At 41.5% G+C, this 8,285-nt stretch overlaps 1 protein-coding gene across 2 annotated transcripts in view; it reads left to right on the top strand.

The window, feature by feature from the left end:
• The first annotated feature begins 617 nt into the window (after positions 1–617).
• MPPED1 (metallophosphoesterase domain containing 1) overlaps positions 618–8,285 on the top strand; it is an 81,259-nt gene continuing 73,591 nt past the window's right edge. Inside the window, exons 1-2 of one of the 2 annotated variants that reach the window (XM_038416240.2) lie at positions 666–1,080; positions 6,956–7,052. The gene's annotated coding sequence lies outside the window, so the exon portion shown is untranslated. Of the gene's footprint in view, positions 1,081–6,955; positions 7,053–8,285 lie in introns of both variants that reach the window. The other variant, XM_038416231.2, reaches the window with a different exon arrangement.

Below are 8,285 nucleotides of genomic sequence, written 5' to 3'. Positions count from 1 at the left end.
ATTTGTTAGTCTCTAGGGTGCCACAAGTACTCCTTTTCTTTTTGCAACAACATAGAGAGGGTCAGGGGATTCCCACTCCCTAAGGCTCCCAAACCAGCCAGAGAGAGGGGCACTGGGACACAGAGGGTTCCCCTTCCCACCCCTAAAGCAGTGGCACCACGGAGCACCAGTGGTAGCTGCCCAGCTCCTGTGATCACCAAAAGCAGCCCAAGGTTAGGGGCCCCTCATGCAGGAGGGGGCCGGGTGCGGGGGCTGAGAGCCCTAAACCATCCCATCCCCGGGAGACCTCCCCACACCAGGTGGGAAGGGAGGGGGGCTCTGACTCTCCCTCCACCCAGAGCACTGGGGCCGAGCAGTGGCCACCCCCCAGTCTCCGGCGCTGCAGCGGGGAGAGGCGGGCTGGCGCGGGGCGCAGCCAGCGCGGGAAGGGAGGGAGGAATCCCCGGCCCCCCCCCCAAGGGGAAGCGGGGGAGGGGAGGCTGGGCTGCCGGAGAAGGAGACGGTGGCTCGCAAAACAATAATAATACAATAATAATAATAATAATAAATGCTGCCTCTTCACGGCAGCCCTGGTGGGGAGGGTAAGTCTCGGGGGGGGGCTCTCCCCTGCAGGGACGGGGGCGGATCCTTGCAGCCCCCTCTACGCGTGCGGCGCTGGGGGGGCTTCGCCGCAGCGCTCTTCCCCCTGGTGCAAGGCGGGTGGCCAGGGGCAGCCAGGCGCCAAGGCTCCGGCTCCCTCCGCGGGTGGGGAGCCGGGCTGGGGGGGGGGGCTCGGTGCGCCGCCGCGCGAGCGTCTGGAAACTCCCCCGCCGCCAAGCGCGTCAGGGGCTGGCTTCTCCCAACCAGGCTGCCCCGTGGGCTGCTCCGGGCTCCCTTCAAACAAACAAACATTTGCCCCAGAGCGAGCGCGGGAGGAGGCAGCCGGCCGCGGGGGCGGGGGCGGGGGCTCGGCGCTTCCCGGCCCGGGAGAGGAAGAGGAGGACGAAGAGGAGGGAAAGCAGCTGCAATCCTCTCGGCTCCCCTTCCCCTGCCTCGGCGCGGCTCTGCTGATGCTCGGCTGGTGGGAAGGGCCGGCTGAAGGTAAGGACTGGCACTCCGCGCGCCGAGAAGGGCTCGCTCGCTGCCTGGGTTGCCCGGGATCCAGAGGGGTTGCGAGGAGCCCTTCCCACCTGTGCTCCAGTCTCCTAATGTCACCTTGGAAGTTACTTTGTTTGCAGAGTTCCCGCGGAGGCTCCTCAGGGCAGCCTGGGCATTGCACCACCTCTCCTCTGGAGCCAGAGACGCTGGGGTGGGGCTGGACTTCGCTGGGGAGTGGCGCGTTGGGGGGGGGGGGCTTTCAGGGTCAGTCTCTTCACCCCCTTTTCAAATATCCCCAGCCGCCCGCGGCAGAACCCCCCAGATGTCACGGCAGTGCTCACTTTGTCCGTGCCCTCACCTTTGAGGGGCAAAACGAAGGGCTGGGGGAGGTTGAATGGTTTCCTTTGTGGTGGGAGAGGCTTTAGTGACCTTCCAAAGTTTTGTTCCAGCGGGAAGGCGTTCTCTAAGTTTTCCAGAAATTAGGCTGTTTCTGGCATCATCTATTCTGTTAGACGGTTGTGGTTTGGTATCCAATCTTACACACTATATTCTTGTATAAGCGGTGGGGGGGGGGGGAGACAGAAAAAATGGACAGTTGGAGATTTGGATGCTTAGCTACTTTAAACTTTTGAGGCTTTATTAATAACTGTATTTTATATGTTGCAATTGTACATAACTTTATTGATGAATATAGCATAGTCACTATAGGACACGGTGTATGTGTGGATTATATATAAAATTAAATCAGGAAAATAAAAAAAATGGTTTAAATAAATTGTACTGTCTCCTAAGGTTTAAAACATTCCATCACTGCTTGGCAAGATCGATAGTTGAAGATGCACTTGCTATGCACAATCCTGACTTCACTACGCCATAGTTAAAAGGGGTCTGCTAACGATTATACTATTAATATTCTTTTCCAACTTCAGTAAAAGTTAAATAAATGTAACAAGTGATTCATTTATAATATGGTCTAAAACTGTTTTTGGTATTGTGGATAAATCAGTAACTGCTCAAGATTATTAAACTATGAAAGTGGCTACTGCTGACATTTACTAACGGTATTTCCAAAAGATTTTACTATGTAGTTTAAATACAAGTTTGCATCCTAAATTTATGTACCCAAAATAGGCTTTTGACCCCTATGAGAAGAATATATCTTTTGAGAAAAGTATTTAAGGGGCCATTATATCCTGCAGTGGAGTACTAGCTTGTAATAAAACCCATGAATAATAAACTGTGTTTCATGGTGCCAGACACACTGGCAGTGTGTTGCATGCATAATACTTTTTGAATTGTTATTTTACATATGGATTTTCTTGGCATTCTTATATGTATTATAAATGCATTAATTGATGGGCACACATTAGTTATGCTGTAATTCAGCCATGGATTTATTGGGTATTATCTGGCTTTGCTGTTGTGATTTATTTCATTTGTCTCAGAGGGCAAAAAATCTTGATTGAGCACCCTTGTAATTTTTATCTTTCTGTGAATGTTCATTATATATACATACACCATTCCCTCGTTAGGTTTTATTAGAAGTAGAATAACCATTTTAAAAAATGCCTACATAAGTTCACACATAGAAAAATGCCCATTTTCAAGATATACAAATGTGATTGATAGATTAGAGCAAATCTATAATACATGTTTTAGAACCTTCCATTAAGATGCAATTTTAAAAATATTTGAAATGGTGTTATCTTATGAACATATGAAAATGCAATATGTGTATATAGTTGGCATTCTAGTCTTATTTACACAGGTTGTGCTTTTTTATTTAACTCTGAATGTTCAATGTGGGAGCTATTGGTATCAGTGTAAAGAGGGCTAGCGGTCTGAAAGCACACCACCTTTTTTGATGCTTCAGCCTCTTGAGAGAAATAGTTCCCCTAACAGTGTGGTTTTGTAGGAATATCTGTTGTGATACGCTGAGGAGTTTCTCTCAAAAGTTACAAAATAATTGTCTGCTCCTACTCCTGTGGAAATATTTGGGAACAGAATTGGGCTCTGTGTTCCAAATTGGACTCACCTGAGTAGTTCCACTGGTTTTGGCCCTCGTATTTCAGTAGAAGATACGGAGTTATGTGAAGAAGTCACTATGGGCACAGTTCTGCAACACTGAAGTCAATAGGAGTTTAGCCATTGAATTATACGGGAAAATGATTAAACTCTGTGATACCAGATTACTATTTAATCCATTTATCAAAACAGTTCCTGTTTTCAGACAGATGAATCAATAATAAATAGTAAACAAAGAAAAACTGTACTCCATTCATCAAAACAGGTCCTGTTTCCAGACAAAACAATAATAATTAGTGAACAAAGAAAAATAGTGTATAGTGAGAATTTTAATACTCAGAACATTAATAACAATGTTCATCCAAATTATTAGCAATAATAATAAAAAAGAAATCCATAAAGGCCATTTTCCAGACCTTGCTTTGACAGAAGCTAAGGATGAAGGGCCAGATTCAGAGGCGATACGTAAGGTAGTGTAAATGAGACTCCCTTACACATATTGTACTGATACTGGTGTCTGAACTGGAAGAGACAGAACGTGATTATGTTAAAGTAGGGTGAGGGCTACTTGCATGTTCTGGACCTTATACTGTTAGACTCTGAATGGAGTGCACACATGAATAGATTTGGGTGTAAGGATGTCTGACTGAGTGCAAGGGATGTGGTACCACTCTACATATTATTTCTGAATTTGATATGGAGTTTTTATGTTAACCCTCAATATTCTGGATTATGTCTATCAGAAATGTTAAGCATGCATCCGATGAAGTGAGCTGTAGCTCACGAAAGCTTATGCTCAACAAAATTTTTTAGTCTGTAAGGTGCCACAAGTACTCCTTTTCCTTTGCGGATACAGACTAACACGGCTGCTACTCTGAAACCAAGCATTTTTTTTGTGCATGTAGGAGAGGGAGTTCTCAAAGTTCATTTTCTCCGCTTTATTCCCTGTCAAAAGCCTATACTTTGGATCTAATGTTCTTCTAGGTAAAATAGTTGTGAATTTACTGCTTGTGAAAGATAAGAGTGGAAGTGGAGTCCTGCAACTGTTTCTGTGTAGAACAGATACAGTATGGACAGTAGCAGAACTGTTCTGCTAATGAATATCCAGCTGGTGCTGCAGGGACCACTTTAGAGGAGTAAAGGAGTTTATTCTTTGTCTATTCACTCCTTGACCTCCTTGTTCAAATTGTCAACAAATGTGTCAGATGTGATGTGTTACCAGAAGTTATGTTAGTACTACCAGCTAACCCTCACTATGTAACTTCCAGTAACAGCTAATCTGGAATGGATTCATTACACTGACTACATGTAAAATGCTTAATTTCCCCATTCAGTCACTGAAATCAGTGACTTCACTGGGAGCAGGATGGGCCCTTAATGTTCTTTCAACATACTCTATTGTATTTAATTAGATAGGTACTTATTAGAATTAATATGGTAAGGATGGGTCAGGATTTCCATTAAAATGCCTATTTTTAGGGTATTGGTCTGTATATTTCAACTGTAAATATTTGCTCTGATTGAAGCTTGTCTTGTATTTTTTTAGCTTATGAATTAATTATTATTAATAACAAGGTTACTGTCAATGGTATAAATATATTTTTAAAAGCTACATTTTCTGCAGAATCTGTCCTTCCTGACCTCCTACCCCAATTCCTTTTCTATAGACCTAGTCCAACTCCTCTTAAGGCCAATGAAAGTCTTACTATTCAGCCAGAGACTGAATCTAGCAGAGCAGCTGCAGAAGCAGTGGTCAACGGACACCGATATTTTCTACAGTTTTGACAGGATTTTCTCTGGTCTGTGCTGATTGGCTGTTTGCTCCAACCCCCTCCAGTTTCTTCACCTCAGTGTTACTCCATGCTTGCCCATCTTACCTTCCATCCCTTCCTTCCTTCTCACCTGCTCTGTCCCTGTAACCTCTCTCCCTTCCCCATGTCTTCTCTGTAACAGCTAATCCCTTCCTATCCGCTCCCCTTTCCCCAGACCCATGTAAAAGAACTAATGTGGCATTACTGACTAAGCTTTTTGGGGAAGGGACTGTTGACTGCTCTATGTTTGTACAGTGCCTAGCACAGTTGCCTAGTGCCAACCCCTGATCTGGGTTGGTTCCTAGCTAGAGCTATAATAAACATAATTATTATTAATAATACCAGTGACTTCAGTGGATGCCCAAACACACAAGTTCTACTTACTGGTTCTACAGTCATAAACTAACAAATTATTTTCTCAGAATTATATATAGCACCTGATCTTGAGAGTCCTTTCTTACATGAGTAACCCCATTAACTTCAGTGGGATTTGTCATTCCTCACTTGAGGAAGGAGTTGGGGGATTGGATTGCTACTCAGCCATGCTGGTACACATAAGGAATATACAAAACGGCCACCTAAATTTCAGCTTCAGTTTATTACACTTGTGTATGTGTATTAGAAATCAGTGCCCCAGCTCCGCTTCCTTAGATGCATTCACTGAGGATTTCCTTCATGCATAGCTCTCTCCTCTCTGACATGGAAGACAAGAAGGCTAAGCTGCATCTGCATCCTCCCCTCTCCTGTGGGCCTTATGGAGGGCACCATGTGAATCTGGAGTTTGTTCAGAGGGAAAGGGGGAGGATTGGGAGGAGCCCAGAAGCTAATACACATTTGGTCCAGCCCAAGGAGGCTTTCTGGAGAAGATAATATGGTCTGAGCCCATAATATATTTTCCCTGGTAGAAGTCCTGTAGTGCAGCTCCTGTGTAAACACAGGGTCTTTGTACAGATGGGTGTGGCTTCCAGCAGATCCCTGGGGATCTGACAAGTTTGGGGCTGATCCCATGGCTTTTTCTATAGGAAAATCCTAGTACCCCATTCCTTTCACCCCTAATAGGGATGATATGAGGGGATTTCTGTGGAGATTTCCTCCTTCCAAAGGTTTTACCACTGGAGGGGATGACCCTATCAGTACAGAGAAATGCTATGTTTTAAAAAAACGTTTCATTTTAGATTATTTAAAAAAAAATACTGCCAGCACCTTAGGTTATTAATCTGAGAATTTTAAAATTCTACTTTACTTTTTCCCATTTAAACTCTGTTCTTACTTTTTTGCATTTCACGTACTTTGACCAATAGAAATAGACTGGTCAGTTTTACTCTCTAATTCTCTTGCATGAACACAATGCTGCAGTGTTTGGGTTGTCAACACTGAATTTGAATGCTTAAATACAAACAAATGTAACTGAACACTTGAAAATTATAGCATTTCTATTAATAGTAGGCTTTGTAACATTCCTATCTTAATGTTGGTATGAGGGAGATAGGTGAAACTACCAGATAATGTCTCTTCAGTGGCTTATAGGTGCCATATTCTACCGTCAGATATGTGTGCACGACTTAGTGGAACAAGTTCTGCTTGCTTTACTCTTGTAAGTAGTCCCACTGAAGTCAGTTGTGTTACTTGTGTGAATAAGGCAAACAGGGTTTGGCCCATTGGGAATTGTATATATGTATGTTTAGAGGCCAGAATTTGCCCAATTGTGCATCATATAACCCACATGATGCAGTGTCTGGATGAAGACTATCAAAAGATGGCTGAGAACAGAGCTTTTCAACTGTGAGTTTAAACCAGACATTCCAAATATTAGTTTGTTGCATGAATGTTTTAACACTTGTAAATTTCTCAAATATAAAATATTTTGTTTTTTAAACGTACCTTAATTGCTGGATAAAATGACAAACCAAATTTCAGAGTGAAGTGTAGAATTAAATAATCACAGTACTAAACTGCTGATGCTTTCATGGCTTTTATATATGTACAGTTATTTTTTCTTTAAACTGGGTATTGACTTGGTTTATCATTTTTTTTAAATTCAGATCCTTAACTTCCAGTAATGATATCATGAAGTTTGATGAATATTAGGAGAGGAAAAAGAGATTTTTAAGAGTAATGGAAGAGCTTTGCAGCTTTTATGTATGTATATAAACTTTTTTTGACTAGATTTACTTACATAGATTAGCTACCACTAATTTATTTTGGGATTAATATAAATAACCTTAAACCAAAACTGTTTATTTTTCTGAAAAAGGACTTGGTTTATACTGTAAGAAAATGTGGCCACTTTAGTACTTTACTCAAGTATGATATGCTGGATACATTTAGTCAAGATCTAATGTAGGATTATAATAATTTATTTAGTCTCAATAAACGTCTTCTCTTTGCTCAGTACATTTGTGTGTGCAAACACTGTAATATTCTTATCTCCAAGATGTACTGGGTGCTCATGATATATTGTAAAATAGAGCCTCTTCAGGGTCTGAAGTGAAAAAAGAAGTATTATGTGCTGCATTTGTGTTTTTAGAATGAAAAGAATAAGTGAGCAAGTACTTGTGTACCCCAGGACATGATCCAGTAAGTTGTACTGTTAATAATTTAAAAATGAAACAAATTTTTGTAAAATGAAGAACAAGCAACTACAATTTTGTGGGTGTTGGAATAAGAGAATTAGAAAGCGCGATCATGTAGTTATAATTCAAAATGATACATACTAAAAGGTTTCTGAGCGGTAAACGTATTAAATCGGTATAGCTATTAGATTACTTAGGTGAAGTATTTTAATATTCAGTGTATTCTGACTGCATTCATCTTCCTTCCTTGTCTGCCTGTCTGTCCAAAGGACTGTCCAGAATTGTGGCATACAATAAGTAAAACATTTCTATTGATGAAATTCAGTAGAAATAGGCAAGGAGGTATAGTTTAAAAAGGAGATAGACTTTAATGTATCTTATTTCCTCCTTTTATATCTATTTACAATATGCATATAATCTTTTTTTGTGACAGTTTCACCCAACAATTGCTTCAGTGCTCTTTAAAACTAAAATAATGACAATACTTACTTGTATGTGTGATCAGTGGAGGAAAACTAATTTGAAGAAAATTAATTTCAGTAAAGGATTTTTTTTACCCAGTACATGACAGGTAGTTATAAGCAGCAAGACATAATATTGGGTTTTGGTTTTTTTTTAGGTAAGGGGAAAATAATTTGAATTTTTAAAAAATGGCTGAGGTAGTTAAAGTGAAATAAGAGGTCTCATTGAGTCACCAAAGCACATTTTTCCACATTATAAATCAGACATTATTCAAAGCAGTTCAGATCTGTGGAAACAAATTATGGGCTTGATGAGATGGTAAATCCTGCTAGATCAT

This window comes from Dermochelys coriacea, chromosome 1, assembly GCF_009764565.3.
Source record: "Dermochelys coriacea isolate rDerCor1 chromosome 1, rDerCor1.pri.v4, whole genome shotgun sequence".
Taxonomy (NCBI): domain Eukaryota; kingdom Metazoa; phylum Chordata; order Testudines; family Dermochelyidae; genus Dermochelys; species Dermochelys coriacea.
The sequence above is the reverse complement of the archived record's forward strand: the minus strand, read 5'-3'. Positions and strand labels throughout refer to the sequence as shown.